Raw genomic sequence first — 25,927 nt, 5'->3', positions numbered from 1 at the left:
CCAGCACTTGGGAGGTGAAAGCTCGGAGAACAAGAATTCAAGGTCAGCCTCAGCTATTTATCAGTTTAAAGTCAGCATAGGATACATGACACCCTGTGTCAGAAATGAGAGAGAGAAAGAGAGATAGAGATAGAGATAGACAGAGACAGAGAGACACAGAGACACAGAGAGAGAGAGAGACAGAGAGAGACAGAGACTCTTGCTGAGTCTACATCTAGGCATTGTGACTGCTGACTTGGACATACACATAGATAGACCCATTCACAGATTTGTACCATTCTTTACCCCAGAACCATCCACATTTGGGCTCCTTTCTCTGTGAAAAGCTCTTTTGCCCGCACCACTGCCCCAGCCAAGGTCTTTCTTCACCTGCCTCCGCAATCAGGAGGCTCCAGCAGACTCCAGTTCTATAGCTAGATAAGTTGCCTTGGGGCTCAGGGCCAAGCTGTGCACACAGTGCACTGTGTTGGACAGATACACAGTTGCCCCCCAGTGAGACACACCAGCTTCTCCAGCTCCTTCAGGTCTTGGCAGAGCTGGGACTGCACACAGTCTCTGGACCTTTGCCTCACACCTCAACACTTCCTTGTGGGCCTCTGGCACAGCCTTTCCTAGAGAGCACAGGAGTTTCCACCCTAATCTCATCCTCATTTAGACCCAAGTTAACGTCCCAAGTCCTCTCCATTGCCTTAAGGCATCTTTCACATGGTATCCCAAAAGAAGATGAGAAGAAAAAGTCAGCCATGATGCTACATGCCTACAATCCCAGCACTCAAAGATAGGTCAGGAGGATGGAGTGTTTAAATTGAGTCTGAGCTACACAGGAAGAGATCCCGTCTCAGTAAAACAATAGTTGTCAATCATGGTGGTATATGCCTTTAATCCCAGCACTCGGGAGGCATTTACATTTCTGTGGATTCAATGCAGACTGGTCTACAAGATGAGGTCTGAGCCAACATGTTTCAGAGTTCAGAGCTACCATGGTGAGCTCCTGTTGAGAGAGAGAGAGAGAGAGAGAGAGAGAGAGAGAGAGAGAGAGAGAGAGAGAGAGGAGGGAGTGGGGGGAGGAGGGGGAACCAAAATCAAAATCCCATAGTTGAGGATGGAGTGGTAGAATGCACCCTCAGACTGTTTGTTTGTTTGGTTGGTTGGTTGGTTTTTTGAGACAGGGTTTCTTTGTGTAACAGCCCTGGCTGTCCTGAAACTGGCTCTATAGACCAGGCTGGCCTCTGCCTCAAGAGTGCTGGCATTAAAGGCGTGCACCACCACTGCCCGGCCTACACGTACAGAATTTATAGGAACCTGGATTCAATCTCTAGCACTTGGGGAAGAAAAAAGAAAGGAAAGAAGGAAGGGAGGGAGGGAGGGAGGAGAGAGGGAGGAGGGAGGGAGGGAGGGAGGGAGGGAGGGAGGGAGGGAGGGAAGGAAGCCCCAGGTTGGTTGTGATTCCAGCAGATCAGTTCTGGGGATGACAAGTGAATGCCTCTTAGAATCTCTTGAGAAAGCAAACCCCTCATTAGTGTTCCTTCTGCACCAGGCAGGTGGCTGCACATCTGGGTGATCCTCTTGCTCTTTTACTAAAAATGTTTGCCTCAGCCTCACGTGTGTGTGTGTGTGTGTGTGTGTGTGTGTATGTGTGTGTGCATTGTGTGTCTGTGTCTGTGTGTATCTGTATCTGTGTGTGTGTGTGTCTGGGGTCTCTCTCTCTCTCTCTCTCTCTCTCTCTCTCTCTCTCTCTCTGTGTGTGTGTGTGTGTGTGTGTGTGTGTATGTGTGTGAAAGGGATATACACACAAACATTCTGGAGACAGGGAGCAAGTCTAGCCAAGCCTAAGGAAAAGGGGTTGAATTGGAAGATAAAATGAAGCAGTTCTCTCTCAAGCTGTGTGTCATGACCCCCTGAGTCCATAAGGATCTCCTAAGACCATGAGGAAACATGGAATTTACATTACAATTGTAGCAAAATTACAGTTATGAAGTCGCAACAAAAATAATTTTATGGTGGGGGTGGGGGTCACCACAGCATGAGGAACTGTATTAATGTGTCGCAGCGTTAGGAAGGTTGAGAACCACTGACTATGAGGCTTGGTCCCAGCTCTTCTCCTGCATTTGTTCCCGGATTCTACTTGGCATCCGTATTCCAGTGAGAGACTGGGACACGAACCCTGAAAAGCCAGAGCGTCGAACTCTTGACCAGGAGTCTGGAAATTTGGCAATAGCACCCACTCGGGAGCGACAGCTCTTTGTTGTCCCCGCCACTTGACGCCCCTCCTTTTGGACTGGAAAGAGGATGCAACTACCCTGGTCATGGGAATGGCTAGATCCGAGACAATGGGTTGGCCAGAGCACGTGGGCGAGCCCAGGAGGCTGGCTTGGGCCTGTAGCTTCCTGGGAGGAAGTGGGGCATTGTTTCAGGGGCTGTGTGGGCCCGCTGGAACTCAGCACAATGCAGGGAGCGTGGGTGCCAGGTCTAGCCCACCCGACAATCAGCAGTTTGTTTATTGCTTTAATGACCCAGTGGTAGATCCACCTGGAAACAGACCTGCTAATGAGCAGAGAAAGAGCTGGCTCAACCCCAAGGGAAGCCTGTCGGGCCAGCTCCCCTGGAGGCACTAAGGGTGTGTGGTCTGCGACTGGGAGAGCTGGGAAGTTGAGACCTGGGTTCTGTCTGGGAAAACCACAGGGAGCTCTCATGCTTCTTCATCCAGGCTTCCTTCTGTGGGTCATGAGCAGGTGGAGCGGGGGAAGGGAAATTCGAGGCATGCTAAGGCACCCACAGCAGCCTCTGTTCCCTACTGCTAGTGGCCTTGAACCAGCTGTCTGAGATTTCTGGGCCTCAGTGGCTCCATCTTTCAGGGTACACTGAACTCATTCCTGCTGTCTCCCCCACCTCCCCAGGGTACCAGGAGGCTAAGGTAAGATCAGACACAGAACTACTTTGAACTCCTTAGAAGAAAAAAACCTTTCAGACATCAAGGCTTCCCAGTGTTTGCTCCTTTCCCCTGTGGCTGGAACAGGGGTGCTTGGGGAGAGGTACCGTCTGGGTTTGGTTTTCCCAGACTGTTCATCAGACACCTGCCAGGGACTGAGACAAAACCACACTGCCCCTGCATCAGAGACATCTGGGAGCTACGACAGGTGCATGGGAAGGGCCGCTGGTGTGACGATTCACCAGCCCTCGGAACTCCCAAGTGTGTTGAGCTCTGGAGGATTTAATGTCATTGGTGGTTGTTGAAGACTTAATTCCATCACTATCAATAAACTACACATCAGCTTTCCCCTTCTGGATCTCACTGAGCGATCCCAACCCAAGCGTGGCTCTTTTGCTCTCTAGACACATTCTCCAGGAGACCAAAGGCCTGGGCAGTTAAGGAAATTACTTAAGCTGGTTCAGTAGGTGGGGGCACTGAAGCAGCCTTGAGAGGGGGTGCTGGAACCCCCTTCTGGGGAGAGAAGTACTCTCCTCTGTACCACACTGAGTTCTGGACATTATGAAACCACAGTGGAGGTGTACAGGAAGGGACACTGGTGTGACACGCCAGCCCCCAAAGCTCCCAAGTGTAATGAGCTCGGGAGAATGATGGATGCTGAATGCTGAGATGGCTGTTGCTCTGGAGGATTCTTTGTCTTGGTTCAAACACAAAAGAAAGTGGGGAGATTATGGCTGGAAGATGAGGGTAATGGGATGGGAAGTCACGGAGCTGAATATAACATATCTATGGGGGACACTGTTTTTTCTTCCCTCCCTCCTTCCATTGCCCCCCAACACTGTTCATTGTTCTTGCTCTCCTCTCCTTTTTAAAAATTGTGGTGTGTGTGTGTGTGTGTGTGTGTGTGTGTGTGTGTGTGTGTGGTGTATGCGTGTATATGTATTCATATGTGTTGGTGCACATGTGTGCTGATATATATGTGTGCACATGGAGCCTGGGGTCAACATCTAGTGTCTTCTTCAACCATTCTCTACTTTATTTTTTGAGACAAGTTTTCTCACTAAATCTGGTCAGCTAGTGTGACTGGACAGCAAGCTCCAGGGATCCTTGGGTCTCTGCCTCTGCAGCACTGGAATTATAACCCCCATGCTGCTTCTGGGGTGCTGGGGAATCTCAACTAAGATCCTTAAGAATCAGTGGCAAGAACTTTACCTACTGAACCATTTCCCCAGTTCCTTTTTCTTATCTCTTTACAAGAAAAAAAAAAAAAGATAGGGTCTAGTGATGTTGCTCAGGCTGGCCGTGAACTCACTATCTCCCAAAAGCTGAGCTGACATGCAGGTGCCACCGTGCCCACTGGTAGACTCTTAGAGGAACATAGCTCAGAGCTCTTAGAAGTATTTAAGGAATGCTTGTTTACTTGATTTCAGAGTTTTGTTTTAATTCAAGAAATTTCTTTACAGGTGGATTGTGCTGACCTTTGACATGGCAGGCAGTGTGTGTTGGGAGAGTGGTTAAATGGTGAAGTTAGTGGAGAAAGTAGCTAGCACCTGACCTTGGACTTCTCAGTCTCCAAAACTGTGAGATATGCCTGTTGTTTCAGACAACTCCAATCTATGCATTTGTAACAGCAGCCCAAACTGGGGTGGGGTGCCTCCTTCCAGGGTTCTTGAGAACCTTGAATGAGATTACTCATGCACTGAATCTGGCCCAAAGCAGGGTGAAGTGATGATGATAACAGAAAAAGGGTAGATTATTGAATCTGCTCTGAAAAGGAAAAAAAAGGGAGGATATAGATATGATAAGATTATTGAATCTACTTTTAAAAAGCAACTACTGTTGTAATTTTTAAAAGTGGCTTGAGAAAGAAAGGCAACATGAGACAGACTTCAAGCAGAGGGGTTTTTATTAGGGGAAAAGGATCCTAAAAAGGAGAACAGAAGCAGTGGGGGAGAGGACAGAGGCGGGGGGGGGGGGGAGAGGGGAGAAGAGAGAGAAAGATGGGAGGTGGGCAGGGCCCTTTTGAAAGGGAACATAGTGAATAGGCAAAGGTGCTCTTAGTGGCAGCAGCTGAGGGCTTATCCTGTCAGAACTCCAAAGACAGCACAGTACAAATGCCTAAATACTAACAACTATTAGTTTTAAATATTTTACATTGGATTGGACTTTTGTATATTGTATACAAATTCTGAATATTGGTACAAATTTTAGGTTAATTTTGTTAAAACATACTGTATATAAGTTTCTAATATTATTCAAGTTATTGTACCTATACATCTCATTTAACAATGTAATACAAATTTCTAGTCCTTGAAAGTTGCAATGTGATTAACAAAAACCCAGGGAAGTAATTTTAGCAATTTTTAGAACAGTTTTCAGGACATAGGAAAAGAGAGGATGAGTTTGGTAAGAGCAACCATTTTTTTTTTTTTTTTTTTTTTTAAATGGGTTGGAGAGATAGCTCAGCGGTTAAGAGCAGTGACTGTTCTTCCAGAGGTCCTGAGTTCAATTCCCGGAAACCACATGGTGGCTTACAACCACCTTGAATGAGATCTAGTGCCTTCTGTTGGCATGCAGGCAGACAGCTGTATACATAATAAATAAATAAATAAATAAATAAATAAATAAATAAATAAAATCTTAAAAAAAAAAAAGAGCAACCATGTTGTCCCCGATACGGGGAATGATGCTGTGAAGCTGTGGCAGGGACTTTAGATGCTAGTTTGCAGAGGAAATTTTGACATGGTGATTTGCCCCTTTGTAGCAAGGGCAAGGATAGGGCTGGGGGTAGTTAGAGTATATAACTAAGTTAGAATGCCAGGGCAGAGACTGTAGTGAAAGTCCAAGGGTGACAGTCTTCTATGTGGTATGAAGTGACCACCCACCTGATGTAGAGTAGAGATGCTTTGAGAACAGTTGTAGGTCTAGAGCAGGCATTATGTGCCCAGGGTGTGGCTCGACCGGAGCAGAGGTATCAGCAAATAGCAGCTGCGGAGACAGCCTAGCCACTGTGATGGGCAACAAGCTATCTGTTGAAGCTGAGGTAGCAGACCAGAGAGACACTGCAAGTGTAAGAGGGAAATTGCCCTAGAGTGGTGTCTCTGTACTGACCTCTGACTTGGTGCATAAATTAGAGAAAAGGAGAAGTGGAGGTGTTGGCCTGCTGGTCTTTGCTTCTTTGTTTGCTTTTAACTGCTAAGGTGTCAAAAAGAGAAGGAAGTCCAAATTAGATTGTAGTAGAGATCCAACCAGCCTCACCTGTGGTGCTGACCATGCCCACTTGGGCGTGGTCACAGGTGTGTACCTGAGCATGTGGGATTTGGTCTGGGGTCCAGGACAGGCTTGCTCTCTCTTGGTTTAGGTCGGTTTAGGTGTGGATCCTTGGAGCTGGAACTTGTGGGTCATCGGTTTCTCATGTAAGTGACTACTCCATGGATACAATTAACTTATATTTATCCCAGTCCTGTGTATCTTAATCTGTACCTCTACATTAGATCAGTGATATAGACCTCTCCTGGGACTTCAAAACTGAGAACTTATGGGAGGAGTGATGGGGAAGAAAGTGGCCAAGAAATAACATAGGAATATCCTTCAGGTGTGACCCATAACATTGAGAAAGCAAGCCGAACTAGCAACAGGCTGGTTCAGGAAACTATGGTAACCAGAGATGTTGGAGAGCTAGGGAAGACTTTCAAACAAGCAACAAAGGAGACACTTGATGCCTGGTTGTGGAGGCAGGGGGACATGGGGGTAGGCTGGATCTGTTTAGATGATCCAGAAGCAAAGAAATTGAACAAAGCAGCCACCAATCTCATCTCTCTTTGAGAAAAAGGCTTCACAATCTAAGGCAATGTGAGGGGGGTCAGTACTGGATGGGCTGGCTCCTATGACAGGAAGACACTGCTGAGGGAGCAGGGTATTCAGGAAACAGTATTACTGTAACACGATAATCAAAGAAGATATTGAGGTTCAAGCTTCAACTTGAAGATCAGAAAAGCGAAGCAGCCAGCCACTAACTAGCTCTTGCCTCTACCTCAGGCCGAAAGAGCTGTCCTGTCCTCAGCATGGCTGGAGAATAAATCTCTAAGACTGACTTTCCTTCTTCCTTTTATACCTCTCAAATCCTAGGATTTTTGTTTGTTTGTTTTGTTTGTTTGTTTGTTTGAGACAGGGTTTCTCTGTGGCTTTGGAGGCTGTCCTGGAACTAGCTCCTATAGACTAGGCTGGCCTCAAACTCACAGAGATCCTCCTGCCTCTGCCTCCCTAGTGCTGGTATTAAAGACGTGCGCCACCACCGCCTAGCTACAAAACCTAGGATTAAAGGCACGTGATGGCAAGTGCTGAGATCACCTGTTTCTCTTTAGAACTGGATCAATTTCATGTTGTTCAGTGTGGCCTTGAACTAACAGAGATCCATCTGGTGTCCCCTGAGTGTGTGCTACCATCTGCCTGGCTGTATGGTTAATGACTAGCATTGCTTTCTGTACCCTCAGGCAAACTTTAGTAAATTATAAATAATATATCACCACATGATGGTAACTGTGAACATCCTTTGTTCTGTATAGGGTACCACTTTGCTCTTAGCAAGACAACATTCAGACACAAGAAGGACCTGCAGCCTATCAGAGGACCCGAGATCTGGATCTCTTGTGTGGGGTGGGGGTGCTGAATTGGTGGTCTTACTATGGGATTTCAAAAGAGAAGTGAAAGTGTTATCCCTGAACAAGACCCCAGTACTATTTCAGTAAAGCCACACAGTCACTCTGATGTGAGCCAGGGGACTCAGATCCTGGGTTTTGGCTATTTATTTATGTTTGTGTATGAGTGTATATGAGTGTGGGTGCCTTGGCCTATATGTGGAGGTGAGAGAACAGATTTCTTTTGGAGTTAGTTATTACCTGCTAATTAGCTGGATCAGGGTCTCTCTCCAACTGCAAGCCTATATACTCCAGGCTCAGGCAGGGGTGGGGGTGAGGCAGGCTGTGAGCTTCCAGGCAACTCTCCTGTTTCTGCCTTCCATCTCACTATGGGAACATTGGTATTACAGATGGGTGCCATGACATCCTGCTTTTTGCATGGGTTCTGGGCATTGAACTTGGGCCACCAGGCCAGCTGCCTGGTGTAAATTCTAGTTTTGACTTGGGAAAGTGACTTGGCTGCCTCTTGCTTTTGAAGGGAAGCTCCTGTCTGGCCTGCCTGGTCACCTGGGACAGATGAAGTCATGCTGCTGAGAAAAATGAAATCAGCAAAATTGTCTTAGACCTATGAAGACCAGCACACGATTGTCGAACATGGCTATATAGTGGATCTCGGCGGCTCAGGGCAGTCTAGGAGACGAGTGTGTGGCGGATCAGCTTTTCTTTCCCGGAGGCTCCTCTGCACCCCAGGGGCAGTGGAGCTGAACATCCCTTGTCCACTTCCCACTCTCCCAGCCACCGGGAAATAGCAGTGTATTTTTAGGAATCCCCCTGCCTCTGGCTGTTTCCTTTCCTGGCCAAGCCTGGGAAAGCAAGCGCCCAGGAGCTCAGGAAAGGAAGGCTGGCTGGAGCAACTCGCGCTGACCCAGGAGAGCCGAGCAAGGTCCAGAGCCCCAAGGCACAGAAGCCTAGTGTCAGGAAGAAAGAGTGAGAAACCATGTGGAGGGGCAGCCTCTAGGGAAAGAAAGAAAGATCAGTAAACACCCAACATGATCCCTGTTCCACCTAGGTGCAGGCTGAGGGGCTGCAGGCAGCTGGCAGAGGCTCTGGCATGGGCAAAGCAGTTTCAGGGACGATGGAGGTGGGGCAGATGGTGACACCCACTCCTCTGGGAGAGGAAAAACCTTCACTGTACAATAGAGATCAATGATGACCTAATCGCCCAACCCATTCCAAAGGCCCAGGGGTGGGCCCTTCCTCTCCATGTCTCTGGGTTTAATCATTGAAGAGTCTTTGGACTTCAGGAGACTCCAAAGAGAAAGAAGATCTGCAAATAATTAAGCCAGGGAGTGGCCTTCAAGACAGAATCGTGGAAGTGTCCGTGGGTTTCAGGGTGGAGGGGTGTGGCAGGTTCCCCTTGATACATCTTCATTGGGTGGGTGTGAGTGACATAGAACCAGAGCAGGGGAGGCCAGGCAGCTGGATGGCAAGGGCTTCCACAAGGAAAAAGGGCGGAGTGAGTTCTGAGAGCCTCATTCTGTACTAGGTAGGCAGGAACCTGGGTATCTCTAGATACCCTGGTGTCAAAACCCTGGGTATCACCTGGAGCTCTCTCCAGTGCTCATAGCCCATTTACAAACACTACAATCTTTGGACCATCCTTGACAGACTAAAAGAGCACTAGATGACACTGGGTGATCAGCAGAGCCACTGTCTAACTGCTTCAGTCTATGCTGGAGACCTCAGGACAACTGGCCATGGTCCCAAACGAAGCCTATGGGTGGTCACTATGGTGAGGCTGCTCCTCTCTGGCATCACCCTGGGAAATGTCCTCCTTTCCTTGTTGCCTTTGCTTCTGCCTGGCAGCAGGGTAGCCCTGGTATTGTACTTCCCCACTCAGCTTACCCAGGGCTACATTCCCCCTGAGATTCACAGGCTCACAACACCATGGTAAACATCCCTGCTGGGGTTAGGCTGTGGGTTTGTTTGTTTGTTTATATTTCGTGTACATTGACGTTTTGCCTGCATGTGTGAAGGTGTCAGATCCTCTGGAATTGGAGTTACAGACAGTTGTGAGCCACCTTATGGATGCTGGGAATTGAACCTGAGACTCGAAGAGCAACCAGTGCTCTTAACCACTGAGTTACCTCCCCAGCCCCGAGCCTGTGGGCTTCTTTAGGGAACTTGGCCAAGATTGTCTTCCCTGGGACTTCCTTACCGTGGGAGTGCCGCTGAGCTTCCAGCAGAATTTCTACATTTCCCCCATGGTATTCAACCCTAGGTCCCTATGCAACCTCTTCAGAATCGCAGCTCACTACAGCTTGAAGGAATAGTAGAGACCACTGAGTCCATTTGATATGTGAGTGTGCTGCCTGGTGTTGTCTCATCTTGACATCCAAACTAGAGTTATCTGAATGGAGGGAACATTAATTGAGAAAATGTCTCAATAAGGTCTGGCTGTATGCTGGGCAGTGGTGGCACACGTCTTTAATCCCAGCACTTGGGAGGCAGAGGCAGGCGGATCTCAGTAAGTTTGAGAACAGCCTGCTCTACAGAGTGAGTTCCAGGATATCCAGGACCATTACACAGAGAAACCTTGTCTTGAAAAAAAAAAAATCTGGCTGTAACACATTTTCTTAATTCGTTGTGGTTTTTGTTCTTGTTTTTTGAGGAAAGGTTTCTCTGTGTAACAGCTCTGGCTGTCCTGGAACTCACTTTGTAGACCAGGCTGGCCTCAAAACTGACAGAGATCCACCTGCCTCTGCCTCCTGAGTGCTGGGATTAAGGCATGTGCCACCACTTCCCAGTTTAATTAGTTATTAATGGGGAGCTGGGGGGGGCAGCCCACTGTGGGTGGGGCCAACCCTGGGCTGTTGGTCCTGGGTTACTAAGAAAGCAGACTGAGCAAGCCATGAGTAGCAAGCTAGTAAACAGCTCTCCTCCATGGATTCTACAACAGCTCCTGCCTCTAGGATCCTGTTCTGTTTGAGTTCCTGCTCTGACTCCTTTAATAACGAACATCAATATGGCAGTGTAAGCCACATAAACCCTATCTTCCCCAATTTGCTTTTGGTCTTGGTGTTTCATCACAACAATAGAAACCCTAACTAAGACAGTGAGGGAACTTGGGCAGCGGGGAGGAAAGTGGACTTTTGTTTTCTCTCCCTACTCCAAACTGGCTCACTGGAGTTTCATTGGCTTCTAAATTATCTTTCTCTTTCTTTGTCTTTTCTTCTTTCTCTTTTTGTTTGAGATGTTGTCTAGTGTAGCAATGTAGCCCAAGTTAGTTACCAATGTAGCTCAAATTCCTTATGTAGTTCAGGCTGGCTTTGAACTTTTTGTTTTCTGAGACAGGGTTACTCTGGGTAGTCCAGGCTATCCTGGAACTCCCTCTGTAGAACAAGTTATCCTCAAACTCAGAGATCCACCTGCCTCTGCCTCCCAAGTGCTGGGAATAAAGGTGTGTACTACCACATCTGGCTGGCTTTGAACTTTTGATCCTCCTTCTGCCAGCTCCTGAATTCTGGGCTTACAAGAGTGTACCATGATACCTGGCCCTTTCCCATTGGGTTTTACTAGCCATATATGTCTTTACTGATGTATCATTTTTTGGTATTTTGGCTATATATTAATGATTTATATTTATCCCCATACACATTTTTATTTACTTTGTTTAGTGTGTATCAGTGTTTTGCCTGCGTGTACGAATATGTACCATGCATGACTGGCCCCTTCAGAGGTCAGAAGAAGACATTGGATCTCTTGGAACTGGAGGTAAAAGTGGTGGTGAACTCATATGTGGGTTCTGGGAACCAAGCCCAGGTTCTCTGCAAGAACACCAAGTGCTCTGAGCCACTGAGCCATCTCTCCAGCTGCCGCTCCCACTACATGACATGGACATTCACCCTGGATTGGGCTGTATCCCCAAGTAGCCATCCCATAGGCAAGAGAGAATATAAGTTGCTTTTGGGCATGAGCCCCATCCCCCACAGGAGCTCTGAGACACCACTGTGTTTTAAAATTACCTTGGTATATTTATATATTAGTGTTCTTTTCTATTTAAAAAAATGCTTTCCCATTGTGCTTTGGCTCACTGGGGCAAAGCTGTTCTCCTGGTTGTACCAATAGGCTTTTCAATCAAAACCAAGGAAAAAAAAATCCATGTTTCTATTTCTTTATATATCTCTGCTTTTTTTTCAGGAAAATAAATATTTGTTGAATTGAATTGGAAATTTTTTTTTGCGAAACATGTTTTTGTACCTTGTATGTTTGCTATTATTGTTGCTAAATAAGTGCTTTTGGTGACAGGTCTTTTGTTCTGAGGAAGGCTTTTTGCTGGGGAAGAAGATGTGCCGTATCCAGGGGGCTGTGCTAGGAGCCTCAATGTGGGAGAGTCTCAAGTTGACTCACATGAGGCGACATGGTGCCTCACTCCTGTCTTCCTCTTTGCCCTCTGTCTTCTCCCGCACTGGGTTTCCATCTCTGAATTCATACTCTTTTCTCCTACTGCTAGTGCCGGTACCCACTATGTTGTCTCCCCCCACCCCCACCCCAGTTCCATGGTAGGAAAGCATGCCACACAGCATTGCCCTCCTTGGTTCCAGTAGTGAAGGTGTGTAATCCACTAAGGGAGAAGAGATACATGAAACCCACTAATCCAGCCTGAGGTAGCATGAGCCACCCCAACCCACTTGGAGATGAGGAGGAAGCTACTCTGGTTCCAGTGCCCAGCCACGGAGGTTATTCCTTCATCACCCTCTTCCTACCAGGTTACACTGAGCCCTCTACACGAAGTTTACACACTATGGATTCATCCGACCAAGGACTGAAAGGTTTTGTTTTGTTTTAATTTTTTATGTACTCATATGCATAGACTTTCTCATTTACGTGTATTATCATTGGGTTTGTTGTTGTTGCTTTGGCTTTGGTTTTTGGGGACTGGGTTTCACTGTGCACTCTTGGTTGGCCTGAAACTTGTATGTAGCCCAGGCTGGCTTAGAACCTGTTGCCATCCTTCTGCTTCTGCCTCTTGTGTGCTGGGAGGACAGGCATACATTACCGCACTCATTTTTTTCCTTTAAAATCTTTGAGAATTTCACGGATTTGATCATATTCACCCCTTCCCCAACTCCTCCCAGATCCACTCAATTTTGTGTCCCCCACCCACAAACCCATCAAGTACAATTTGTGCTGTCCATATACTCTTAGATGTGTGGCTTTCTACTGGAGTGTGGCTGACCTACCAGGGACCACACCCTTAAAGAAAATTGACTCTCCCTCTCCCAGTATCTACCACTTGCCAGTAGCTACTTCATCCTCATCCCCTCATGCTGGGATTTTGTTTGACTTGAGCTTGAGCTTGTCTTGTCTGTGCTGTCACAATTGATATGAATTCATACGGGCAACTACCTTGTTGTGTCTGGAAAACACTGTCTCCACTGCCCTTGCCTCTTCCAATCTTTCTGCACCCTCTTTTGTAATGACCCCTGAACCTTGGGAGGAGGGGATGTATTACAGATGTCCCACTAAGGCCTGGGAATTCCAGTCTCTTATTACTCGCACCTTGACCAGCTGGAGGTCTCTGTGTTAATCAATGTCTACTTCATAAAAAAGCTTCTCCAATGAGGGTTGTGAGAGGCACTAATCTATAGGCGTAGCAATAAGTCATGAGAGGTCACTCTGTCTATTTAGCACAATGATTGTTATAGGTTCTCTCCTAGGGTCTATGGCCTGTCTAGTCTAGGGTTCTTGGTCCCAATAATGGTGCCAGGCATGGGTTTCATCGTGTGGCATGGATCTTAAATCCAATCAGGAAGTGGTTGGTTGCTTGATGTTCATGTCACTGTTGGACCACTGGGCATATCTGTCCAGGCCAGTTGTTGTTACAGCTTTTGAAGTTCACAATTGGGTAAAACTTGTTACCTTTCCAGTACCCTACATAGCACCTTCTAGCACCATGAAAGCTAGCCAAAAGGGGTGAAGCTTCTAGGCCAGTACCAGTCTGCTTTTTGCATGTTCTATGACTCTCCATCAAGTTCTGAAGGACAACAACAAGCACTGACAATAGACTGTAATGTTGGGAGATCTAGGGGCCTCACGGGCCAACAACTTCAAAATCTCCAAAAGAGGTAATCCATCCTGGTACTGTGATTTTTATTTGTTAGCTTGTGGTGTCTAGTAGGGCATTGTCACCCCATTAGAGGGTGACCCCATTTAAGCCTTTTATATATGAATGTATTGTAAGAATCTGCTGTAGTTGTAGGTTTCCATATGACTTTTCCTATCACACCCTGTCTTAAGACTTTTTAAAATTGACATTCCCCCTAAACAACAAATTCTACTATATTAGCTATTATAACGTCCCCTGGAGGTGAGGACATGGTGGTGCCCAACCCTAGCCCTTTCAATAAACACTGGATGTGCTGCTGAAGGAGACATGGCTCAAGCCCTCCACAGCTGCACATCTGACAAGGCTTGGACTCTTCAGCAGACAATATGATGCACCAACTCATAATAGGGTGTGGAGTCCTGTGCAGAGTCCCATGCAGCACCCCCACCCCAGATGGGCATGAACCCAGGCCCAGAACTTTCTTCAAAGATGGTGTGGTCTGTCATCTGAGGAAGAAGGAGGAAACATTCTAGAAGAAGGAGCAATGTGGGGAGCACAGAATTCCAAAGAACCTGTGAAGTAGCACAGGGATTATGGACTGTGGAGAAGTGATGGCAGATGACAAATGGCTGGCTTCACTTTTCACCCCAAGCACTCTTCTAAGTGCCTTGGAGTCCCACGCTGAGCAGGAGGAACAGGCTCCTTTCTTTTGTTGTGGTGATTTGGATGAAAATGGCCCCCATTTGCTCCTGTGTTTGAATACTTGGTCCCCAGTTGATAGAACCATTTGGAAAGGACACACAACAAGGTGTGGCCTTGTTGCAGGAGGTGTGTCACTGGGGGTGAGCTTTGAAGTTTCAAATAAGACTTGGGGCATGCCTGGGGCTGGAGAGATGGCTCAGAGGTTAAGAGCACTGACTGCTCTTCCAGAGGTCCTGAGTTCAATTCCCAGCAACCCCATGGTGGCTCACATCTGGTGCCCTCTTCTGACCTGCAGGGATATGTGTAGACAGAAGAACACTGTACATAATAAATCAATAAATCTTTAAAAAAAAGGGAAAAAAAAAGACTTGTGACATTCCCAATTAGCTATCTCTGCCCTCTTTTTGAGATGTGAGCTCTCAAGTGCTCCTCCAGATACCCGCCACCATGCCTTCACCCCACTGTGCCTTCACCTCGTCACGTTGAGACCATAGCCCAGTTAAATGCTTCCTCCCATGAATTGCCTTAGTTATGGTGTTTTGTCATAGCAGTAAAAAGAGTAACGAAGACACTCATGGTGCCTCCATTCTAGCAGGGGAGGCAGAGAAAACAAAACAGCAGCCACTGGAAACAACTTCCTGAGAGAGCTGAAGGAAACTTGAATCGGGCAGAAAAAAAAAAACAAAACAAAAAAACACCAAAGAGGCACCAAGTGAATGCAGCTACTTAAGGCTGTTTCTTCAGGGAAACTGCTTTCAATGAGTCGATCCTGCCCCTCCTAAAGTACTGATTGCCCAATAGAAGATCATAACAAGACTAGGCCAAGGAAAACAATAAGAATGGTATCTGGTATCGTCTCTGATCCTGGAAACAGTTCTGATCCAGAGTCTTTCTTTTTTAGCATGTGGTCCATTCACATGGCAGTTTGTCTTCCCCAAAGTGACTGATCCAAAGGGCGGATTGTGGGGGTATCGCATGCAGTCAGCGTCCACCATCCTTCTGACCTATCTGTATGGCATCCAAACATTTTTCGTGCCATGTGGGAGGGTCTACAAGAGTGAGCTGGTGGAGAGGTGGTGACCACTGGGGGCCGCCTTCAGTTGTGTTGCTTTGGTTAGAGGGTGTCCCTCACGGGTTCCTGTATGTTGGCCCAGTTCCCCATGAACAGTATTGTTGTGGAAGATAATGGAAGTTTTAGGAACTGGAGCCTAGTTAGAAAAAATAGGTCACTGACTGTGTCCCTCTACCTTGTCCCTGGCCTCCACGTTCCTCTCCGTTTTCCTGGCCACCAGGAGGTGAACTGGTCTACCATATGCTCTCCTATGACGAAGCTTCATTTCAGGCCCATAGCAATGGAGCCAAATAACCACAGACAAAACCTCTAAAACCATGAGGCAAAATGAATCTTCCGTCTCTAAGTTGTCTTGCTCAGGTTATTTGGCCACAGCAATGAAAAACTTGCCATGACTAATACCCAGCCCTGCAGGCAAAATGCACTCCCCCTTCCCAAGGACCCCAAAGTCCTGCCCCATCATAGTATCTACTGTATCGCATCATCTAAATTAAGTACTGTCCAAGTCCAGGCAGATGAACCTCCTCAAATATAGATGCTTAAGTGTCTTAGTTTTTTTCCTGTTGCTGCAATAAAATTCTCTGATAAAAGCAACCTAAGGAAGAAAGGTCAACTTCAGTTCATTGTTCAAGGTACAGCCCATCCTGACAGGGACTTCAAGCCTGCAGGAGCCTGAAACAGCTGGTCATACTAGCCCCTAGTCAGAAGAGAACAATGCATGCATGCATACTATCGTTCAGCTTGCTCTCTGTTTCATACAGTCCAGGATCCCTTGCTCTAGGAAAGGTCCTGCCCACAATTAAGATGAGTCATACTACATCAATTAATAGAATCTAGATAATCCCCCACAGGAATGCCCAGAGGTCCATATCAGGTGATTCCAGATTCTGCCAAGGCCCTCTCCCCCAGAATGGCTTCCTCTTGACCAGCTACAAAGATGTTATCTGACCCCTGAACACTCAATATATGATGTGATGGAGGTTGTGCTATGCACATTCAAGAGAGGACAAGTGGTCCACAGTAATTCTGAACTCTAGTCGGGCAAAGAGTATAAATCTCCATGGCTCTTGGCTTTTCCCTCTGACTACTAATTCATCCTTCCTTTCTCATGAAAGCCAGCCCAAGTTTGCAGCTGAGCAGTGTCAGCTTGATCCCTGCCCGTGGGATTTGGAGAGTCCAAAGGCCACATTTAATTTGGTGTTTTTCTATACCGTCTGAAAAAACTCAGAGCAAAAGACAGTATCGTGTATGAGGTTTTGTGTTTGACCTCCAATACTATGTTCAAAAAGACCCACAGAAAGCATTCAGTGAAAGCAGCAATTACTCTTTAAGTGCCAAGCCTATGTGTAGACAGAAAAATGACCCCTCCCATGGCTGTTCACACTGTAGCCCATGAAATATGTGAATATATCTCCCATTTCGAAGATGTGCAAGCCAGGATCCTAAGTCCAGGAGATAATGGGTTATCCAGGTAAAACTGATGTAATTATGGAGAATGGAAGGAAATCATGGGCCAAGAATGCAGGCAGGTGGTAGGGAAAGGTCCTGGGTTCAGTGCCCAACACAGGAAACAAATAGCAAGGTGTGGAAAGGAGATAATGCAAGCAGTCTAAGGAGGTTGGAACAGGGAGGAACTGAATTTCTCCAGGGCTTCCAGAAAGGGCATGATGTTTCCTAGATCTTGATTTTCAACTAGTGAGAGGCACTTCAGACCTCTAGAATTATAAGACAGAAATCTGTAGGGTTGCCGGGTGGTAGTGGCACACTCAGGGCCGGTGGGGGGGGGGGCGGAGAGACAGAGGTAGGTGGATCTCTGTGAGTTTGAGACCAGCCTTGTCTACAAGAGCTAGTTCCAGGACAGCCTCCAAAGCCACAGAGAAACCATGTCTCAAAAAAAAAAAAAAAAAAAAAAAAAAAAATCTGTGGGGTTACAACCACTGTGTGGTGTCACATGCCTGTAATCCCAGCATTCACAGAGGATGAGGCAGGAGGATCAGAAGTTTGTGGCCAGTCTGGACTACATAGCAAAACACTGTCTCAAAACAAATAAACCAGTAAATTTATGGCAATCTATTCCAGCAGAAATGGGAAATTAATATAGTGGATAATGGTGACATTAAGGTAGATGAGGACAAGAAAGAGTTATGGTCTGAACTTGCTAGGTTTACAATGCCTAAGGGAAGATGTGCTAGGAATAGGTGGATTTTTGAGACTGAAACTCAGGAGACAGTCTAGCTGGGGAAAGAGACCCAGGGACCACTAGAATTTTAGTAGACATAGAAACCGTAGAAACAAATTCTGATGGAGTAAAAAGAAATGGAGGATGGTGAGGTAGGAGGAGACAGGGGAAGGGGTGAGAATGTGAGGAGATGGAGGGGCTGAGGGTGGGAAAGGATGGAGAAGGGCAAGAGTGGACAGTAGGGCAGAGGAAGGAGAGAACAATGACTGGAGGATGAACTACGTCACCCCCTAAGCACAGCTGTGTGTAACACACAGTATGGAGGGTTAGTCCCTAGGGGTTGCTTTTTATTTTCCAGGCTGTCTGGATCTCCAGTTTGTTTAGGGAGTCTCTCTGGAGACAGGGTTGTGTGTTCCCAGAGTCCCAGGCTGAGAGAAGGGGGAGGTGACAAACACATGCTCCTGTATCAGGTGTATTGCTGTCCTGGGAGAGGGCCAACCCTGGCTCACAGCAGGCTGCACCCCATCACCCCAGCATCTCCTGAGTCCTGGGGGAAGGGCCAGAGGTACCATGAGGGCAAAGCTGTCTTTTTCACTTCCTTGGCACTCAGCCCAGAGCCTAGATTCCTACAGAGGGAACAGTGTGTGTGTGTGTTGGGGGGGGGGATGACACTTCATGTGGGAAAGGCCACAGGAGGCACCGGAGCAGAACTGTGGAGTCTAGAGCCCTCGAGGAAGGAGGCTTCTTAGCAGACTTTCACTTTTCCTTCCCAGATGGCAGGTGTTGGGGACACATCTCAGCTGGAAGGATCAGTGGCTCCATGCAGACCCACTCTTATGGGGTCAGCCACAGCTACCCAAACTCTCAGAGATGAGAAACAGGGAAGCTGGTGCAGCAGGGCTTAAACAAATTGAGATCTGTGTTCCTTACATAGGGCGAAGTCTGGGGGTTATCAGCGACTGGCACTGGTACAATGATGCTAGGGAAAGCATGCTGTATTTTTCCTGACCTTTTTTTGTTTTTCTCAAAGTCATAATAAGGATATCATCACATTCACATTCGAGGTGATAAATTTTCCCAGTAGCAGGGGGGAAATGGTCTCAGGTACATGTGTTCCGTTTATTAAAAGGAAGCATCTCCTCAAACTCAAGTAAGTTCCCGACTGTCACAAGTCCCCTCAGCTATAGAGGATGAGAAAAGTAGGCTTTTAGTTTTGCAGCCACTAGAGTGAAGCCAGCAAGCTAACAGGAGCTCTGAAGGGTGTGGGTTGCATCAGTCCATGGTTAGAAATGTTTGCAGATTCAAGTCCTCTCTCCTTAAAGGATGTGTCTTCCACTGGGAGTCAGCTGGGGCAGGGATCTGTCGCCCACTGCACTCGCAGATCCTAGATGATTTCACTTCAAACCTGGCATCAGGGCTGCAGCTGACTAGCCGCCTCGCCATTTCACCGTTTGAAAGAAGATGAAGCCTGCTTTGGCGATTTTCTTTTTTTCTTTCTTGCATTTATTTTAAGTCTTATTCTTTTTTAAAATATTTATTTTATTTTAAATTATGTGTATATGTGTCTACGTGGGGCTATGTGCTTGTGAGTGCAGGTGCCCTCAAGGTGAACTTGAGGACATCCTCTTGCTTCTGTTGCCTAAGTGATGACATTGTAGAAAGCACTCACCATGCACACTGCTTTGCTTAACTTTCAAGCCAAATTTCTGGCTGCATTTTTGGTGTTTGGGGTGGCGAATGGTTCTCACCTTTCAGCCAGGTACCTGGCCTCAGAGAGATAGATAGCTTGTCACACAGGCCCAGGGATCCAGGTAACCCATCTCCTTTCCATTACCTCTGTCATTACCCTCTCCTCCTGTCTATCCTCACTCACCCACAGATGGAGGCCCCAAGAAGCTGTGTGTGCCAGGACCCTGCTAACCCTCTTACATTCTCCCCACCTCACTGCAGGATGCTAGAAGGGAGCCCAACTTTCCTAACTGCAGCATGCAGCTGGTGGCACATGTCATATTCAGAGTGTTCTCTAGATTTAGACTTGATAGGAGCATGGCTACTGCCAGCTTCTTTTGGGAGAGGGGCAGGATTGGGGGGGGGATCTCAACAGACTTCCAGGGCTGACTCATTGAGGTGCTTGGTGAGTATCTCTAAGCTTGGAGCCAGAGACAGGCACCATCCATCTTCAAGCAGGCCTGGTTGTGGGGAGTAGGTGTCCCTGCTTGGGTGGAAAACTGTGGGGGGCGGCTTTAAAGAGCCTCTAGGCACATCCTTACAGGGATAACAGCCACCTGATATGATGAAGCCTGGGCAGGAGTCTTGACCAGCAAGGACCCCTGCCTCTCCTGTGACTAATGGACCAGGCTCACTCATACAGGCCCCCTGCTTGAACCCCGCTAGCTCAGGAGCTGACTGTTTTAAATGGGCTGTGCAGAGCTAAGCTGTTCATCAATCATATGTATTCCCACACTTGTATTCGCTGGTGAAGTCACTATGAGATGGGAGGAGGAATGGTGGGGGCATAAGGGGAACACAGTATTTTCTTCATATTCATTTATTTGCCTTTTGTTGTTGGTGTTTAAAATCATTTACTTATTGTGTGTGTCTGCATAAGCATGTATGCTACCATGCTTGTATGAGGAGCAGAGAACAACTTTGTGAAGCTGGCTCTCTCACTTTTATATAGGCTCGAGGGACTGAACTCTGGTTTCCAGGCTTGCACAGCAACCACATTTGCCAACTGGGCCATCTAGACAGTCCCCAACCCCTCAGTGCTGGGATTCTAGATGTACCTGGGTTTTGTTGTGGTTGTTTGCTGTTGGGGAATTGAACCCAGGTTTCATTTATGCTAAGCAAGCCTCACTGAGCTGCCTTCACAGCCCAGTGTCTACGTGTTTTGGTGTTTCGTACATGCATTATCATTTCAATTATAATAGCCCAAGTGTCGCCATTCTTTGCCTATTTCAGTAGCATTGTTAGTGTAGGTGAATGCATTATTGTCTCCCTTGGGGAGAACCATTGCCCGGAGGCCCCACATTCTACAGTAGAACATTTTAGCAGTCTAGAAGGGTCCTTGGGGCATGAGCTGTCTGGCATGGAGACCTGAGGCCAGTTAGAGAGGAGAGACCCACAGGCTTTCCTTGTGTGGAGTGAAGCCTGTCTCCTGGCTGTCCTCTGAGGCCTGTGCTCCTTCCCAGCCATCCAGTTTTATTAAGGTGGAAAAAGAAAAAGAAAAGAAAGAAAAGAAAACAGGCAAAGAGAGAGAAAAAAAGGAAAGCAGCCATAAAAGAGATGAAGCAAATTAGAATAAATGAAAAGATTATTAAAATAATATAAAAGGCAATATGCAGCAAAATGATCAAATGGACTAAAAATAACCCCTGTTCAGCCCTGCAACTCACCAGCTACTCAACTCTGAGTTGGCCAGATACAACCACTGGTCCCCATGAAGCCTAGCCCCACTGCACTGATGGGGAGGAGACTGTGGAAGCTGGGCTGTCTTGTCATGCAGTCCCCAGAGAGAGTGGATAGCTGCCCTTGCTCACCACAGCAGAACTGGAGGCTGAAGGCACAGTGCCAAGAAAGCTGAGGGAGCTCTGGCCTCTGAAGCGTTCTGGAGACAGGAGACATGCGTGGTAGTGAGTCCTGAGGCAGTCGCTTGGAGGCTACAGACAGCTCTCTCCAGCCTGCTTCCTACCTCTTCCCCCCTCACGAAAGGAGACTTCAGTCCTTTGTGAGAGGATCCTGAGACCCCAGGAACTTCTGGCCGCTTGCAGGTCTCATTCCCCTGTGGAGTCAGCTGTGTTGGGATAGAAGGATCAGCAAAGACCAAACTTTGAGCTACACATGTAACCGGCTCCTCTCCTCACACCAACTTGATTCCTCTCCAAGCCGGGGCTTTTCATCTGACAAAGCCCATTGAGGAGACTTGTCAATCTTCTTGGGTCTAAGGTCACTGCAGTCTGTCTGCTAGAGACACCTCTGCCAGGCGGGGAGAGCAGGAGGTCTAGACAGCCTTCTGGTAGCTTCTTGTCTGAGTTCCATAGGCCAATGACTAGAAAGGAGTCACAATGTACTCCTCCCTGAATGTGTGGGAACAGGGCTTCCTGCACCAGGACAGATATGGAGAGCCTAGCACTAGGGGAGTGGCCGCAGCATCACCTCAGCCTCACCATCATTGCAGCCTCACCTTCTCAAACTCATGAGAGCTGGCAAGAGAGGAATATTGTTCCACGGACAGGAAGGGGTACTTGTGCCGGACTGTCGAGGTCTGTGGTCTAGGACAAAGAAATATTTGCTTAAAATTAAATCCCTGCCACTTATAAGAGTTTCCTGCTTGGAGATCAAGCGTTTCCTAAGTCTTCAAAAGTCCCACCACCAATTAATAGTTAAGACTTGAACTTAAATTTCAAGGCTCTCCACCATCAAGGGATTTCCCTGGGGGAGGAAACTTTCCCAGGCACAGAGCGCACTGGCTCCAGGGAGGGGTGGAGGGGGAGCTAGTACAGCTTTCTCCTCCAAACCCCAGGGGTCTCTTCACAGTCAGGAAGAAATAACACAATAGCAATAAAAAACAAGGAGATAAAGATGAGATAAAAGAGTGCAATATAAAATTATAAAGGACAAAATGGAGATAAGGAACGATCAAGATAAGTAAACCAGAACGAGTAAAGGACTAAAGGAAACAAGAAATAAATGAGCTTTTAAAAAATCATACAAAAATATAATCAACAGTTCATAGGATTACAAGCTGAGGTTAGAAAAACAAAGAGGTTTAAGATGTCCAAACAGCCGCTGCAGGGGAGTGAGCTCAGCAATGGCCAGGCTGTCTCCCTGTCTCCCACAGAGTCAGAACTTGAACCATTGGCCAACTCCAAATCCCTCCCTAAACTTCTGACTATGGCTTGTCTGTCTCTCTGCCATAGCTCCTCAGTGTCAGTTCTGAAATGCAAAAAGTCCCCAAAACTCTAATTTGGAGGCATAACCTGATCTAGCCAGAGCTCATGTGATGACAACACTTGACTCCTGACCCCAGCCAAGGAGAAGCTATATACAGGGTGATGTGTTTGTCTAAGGGAGCTGCAGCAGACCTGCATGGGGGCTGCATGTGAGGCATGGTGCATGTGCTTTTATTGTTCTAAACTTCGAAACACACCCGGCCTAACGTTTCAGATGAGGGGTAGTGAGTCCAAACTAAAATCCTTCACAGACAGATGAATGGATGAGAAATCTGATACAATCACACAGTGGAATACTATACAACAAGACAGTGACTTCCCGATACTACAAGCAACAGAGTTGAGAGAGAAGACAAAGGCCCCCCTACCTATTTGAAAGCTACTTGCTACCTTGTTTTTGTGTGTTTATTTTTCAAATTCCATTTATATAAAGTTCAAAAGCAGGAGGAAGGCGTTAAGTAGAGGCCAGTCCTATGATGACCTCTCCCAGCCAGGGCACGCTGGATGGAGGGCCTTCACATTGACAGCCCTGTCATCAGCACAGGGTCACATGGCTCCCTTCCATATTCTCTCTGCCTTTGTCTCAGCTTCTCTTTGTCTTCCCTGGTGGCTTTTGGGACAGTGGCAGTCTTGTCCTTTCACGCCTTTGTCCCAACTCCATTTGGGGTCCCTCTCTACCCTCTTCTCTGGCCATTCACATGGGCTTTTTATCTTTCTTCATCCCCTCCTCCTTGGCTGGTCGGCTGCTGTCCCACGTGGCCTGGTTTCTTCTTGTCCGTGTGTCTCCACGTCTGATCCTTGGGATCTGCTGGCTTTAGTCTTTGTTTGGACTGTGGGGTTTTCTCTCCGCCTCTGCCTCTTGCTGCCACCACCCTCCCTTCCTTCTCCCTCTTCTCAAAGTCCTCTGTGGGACACTCACTTTTATCTCCCTTTGATTTGCTTGCTCTTCTTTGTAGAGAGGAATGAAAGGCTCAGCTAATTGTAGCAGGGGGGCAGTGGTGTCTGGCATTCCTTCCAGCATCTTCTCCACCAAGGCTGAGCACACAGGGAAATGAGGGCAATTCAGCTCCCTCTGCATGGCCTCTCTCCCACCATGGGCTCCTTTCCCTCTTGTCTCTAAGGGAAAGATAGACAAGGAGCCCCCAGTCGCCCCAGTAAGCATTCCTTGAGCCACCAGTGTGCACCAGCCAACATGTCAGGTGCTCCTTATACCATGTCACCTACACAGATACACAATTTTCGACTTCACAAAAGGGCTCTACGGTGTTACCTTCAACAGGACTGATTTCAGAATGGCACCCAGAGGCCAGGGGCCAGCTCCCTGTGGAAGTGACACTCAAGCCAGAAACTGAAGGAGGCCTGGAATTGTTCTGGGGAGACAGAGATGAGAAGACATCTTTAGCAGAGCTTCCAGCTCCCTGGGAAGAACATGCCGTGAACTTCCCTGTGGTCAGGGCATAACGGGGCTGATGATGGTGCTGTCTTGCAAGGAGCTCGGAGCTGGTAATAATGGTGGTGGAGGAGTCACTGACGTGTTCTCCTTGGGGAGTGATAGGTCACATTTGTGTTTGGGGTGGTGTGGACAAACAGGCTGGAGTGGAACAAGCTGGGAGGAAGGGTTGGGAGATAAGGTCACTTCCTGTTGCTGCTACAATGATTCACTGCAGATTCAGTGGCTTCAGACATCACAGCTGTTCTATCTACAGTTCCAGAGATTAGAAGCCCAAAGTCAGACTCAATAGGCTGATGTTAAGGGACAGGCAGGCTGGCGGCTTCCGCAGGTCCACGTGGACAGTTTGTCCCTCCTCTCCAGCTTCTGGAATTCCTTGGGCCACGTAGCCTTGCTTCCATCTTCAGATGGCATCTCTCCAATCCCTGCTTCCCTGTCACTTTCTCTCTGGTTGATCCTTTGTGATTACACTAACTGATCCAGGATAATCTTCCTGTGTTTGGATCTTTAACTCGGCCTCATGTGCACAGTCCCTTTGGCATGTAAGGTAACATAGTCCCAGGCTGCTGTTGGGATGCAGACTTCAGCAGGACGTTTATTCTTTCTTCCAGGACACTACTGAGGTATTTCAGGCAGGAGATGGTGCAAGTTTAAATCTGGTGGTAGCAGTGGAGGCGTGGTCAAGAGGACAGACTTGAGATAACTAGGAACCAGACTGGGGATAGATTGAATGTGCCTGTGAGGTAGGGAAGAGGGACAAGCTGGGATCATGTGTAGGTTTCTGGCTCTAGCAACTAACAAGCTGGGGCTGTCACTTAGAAGAGAAAGGAGAGAAGAGAAAACCCAAGTGTGGAGAGAAGAACCCTGCCCCCCAGAGACAACCAGGAGCAATGCTCAGAGTGCAATGGACATGCATCAAGGGTCCCAAGGGACTGGAGTCGAGAAGAGAGGTTGACAGACTTGGGGGAGTTATCCTGGGATAAGCAAACCATGCCCAGCAGGCTGGCAGCCTGTTTTGCAAATAAAGTATTATTGGAGCACAGTCAAGACTTTTATTGCCAATTGCCATATTGTCCATGGAGCTTGCCCACAATGGCAGCAGAGTTGAGTACTTGTAAGGAACTGCATGGCCCATGAAGTCATGGCTTTTTCAGGAAGAGTTTGTGCCTGGCCTGGACATATAGCCAAGTGGTAGAGAGCATGCTTGGGAAGCTCAAGTCCTTGGGCTCTACTCCAGCACCACACCACACACACACACACACACACACACACACACACACCATACACACACAATTACATTCCACACATACACACACAAATACATACATACCACACATACATCACACACACACCACACACACACACACACACAATTACATTCTACACACACACCACACACACACACACAATTACATTCTACACACACACACACACACACACACACACAAGCACCCCACACACACAGTTTGTATCAAAACTGGAAGTGTTGGGGGGGCGGTAATTGAGAGTAAACATGTAGAATGAGAAGGGAAGCCCCAGAAACCAAACCTTCCAGGACTAGAGAGAATGAAATGACCACAGAAGGATGCTCAGAGGAACAATGGAGTCAGAAGACAGAGGAGCTGTTAAACATCGTCGTCGTCACATGTGGCAGTTTCAAAGTAAGTCCACAGATGCTCTGCAGTTCCTCCCTTTAAAAATGGATGCATCAGCTGGGTGTTGGTGGCACACAATTTTGATCCCAGCACTTGGGACACAGAGGCAGGCAGATCACTGTGAGTTTGAGGCTAGCCTGGTCTACAGAGCAAGGGCTACATAGAGAAACCCTGTCTTGAAAAAAAAAACAACCAAACGAACAAACAGAATGGATGCATCAGGAATCCCAAGGAACTGGAGT

The sequence above is a fragment of the Cricetulus griseus genome, chromosome 5 (assembly GCF_003668045.3).
Source record: "Cricetulus griseus strain 17A/GY chromosome 5, alternate assembly CriGri-PICRH-1.0, whole genome shotgun sequence".
In the NCBI taxonomy this organism is placed as follows: Eukaryota; Metazoa; Chordata; class Mammalia; order Rodentia; family Cricetidae; genus Cricetulus; species Cricetulus griseus.
This window is presented reverse-complemented; position numbering follows the sequence as displayed.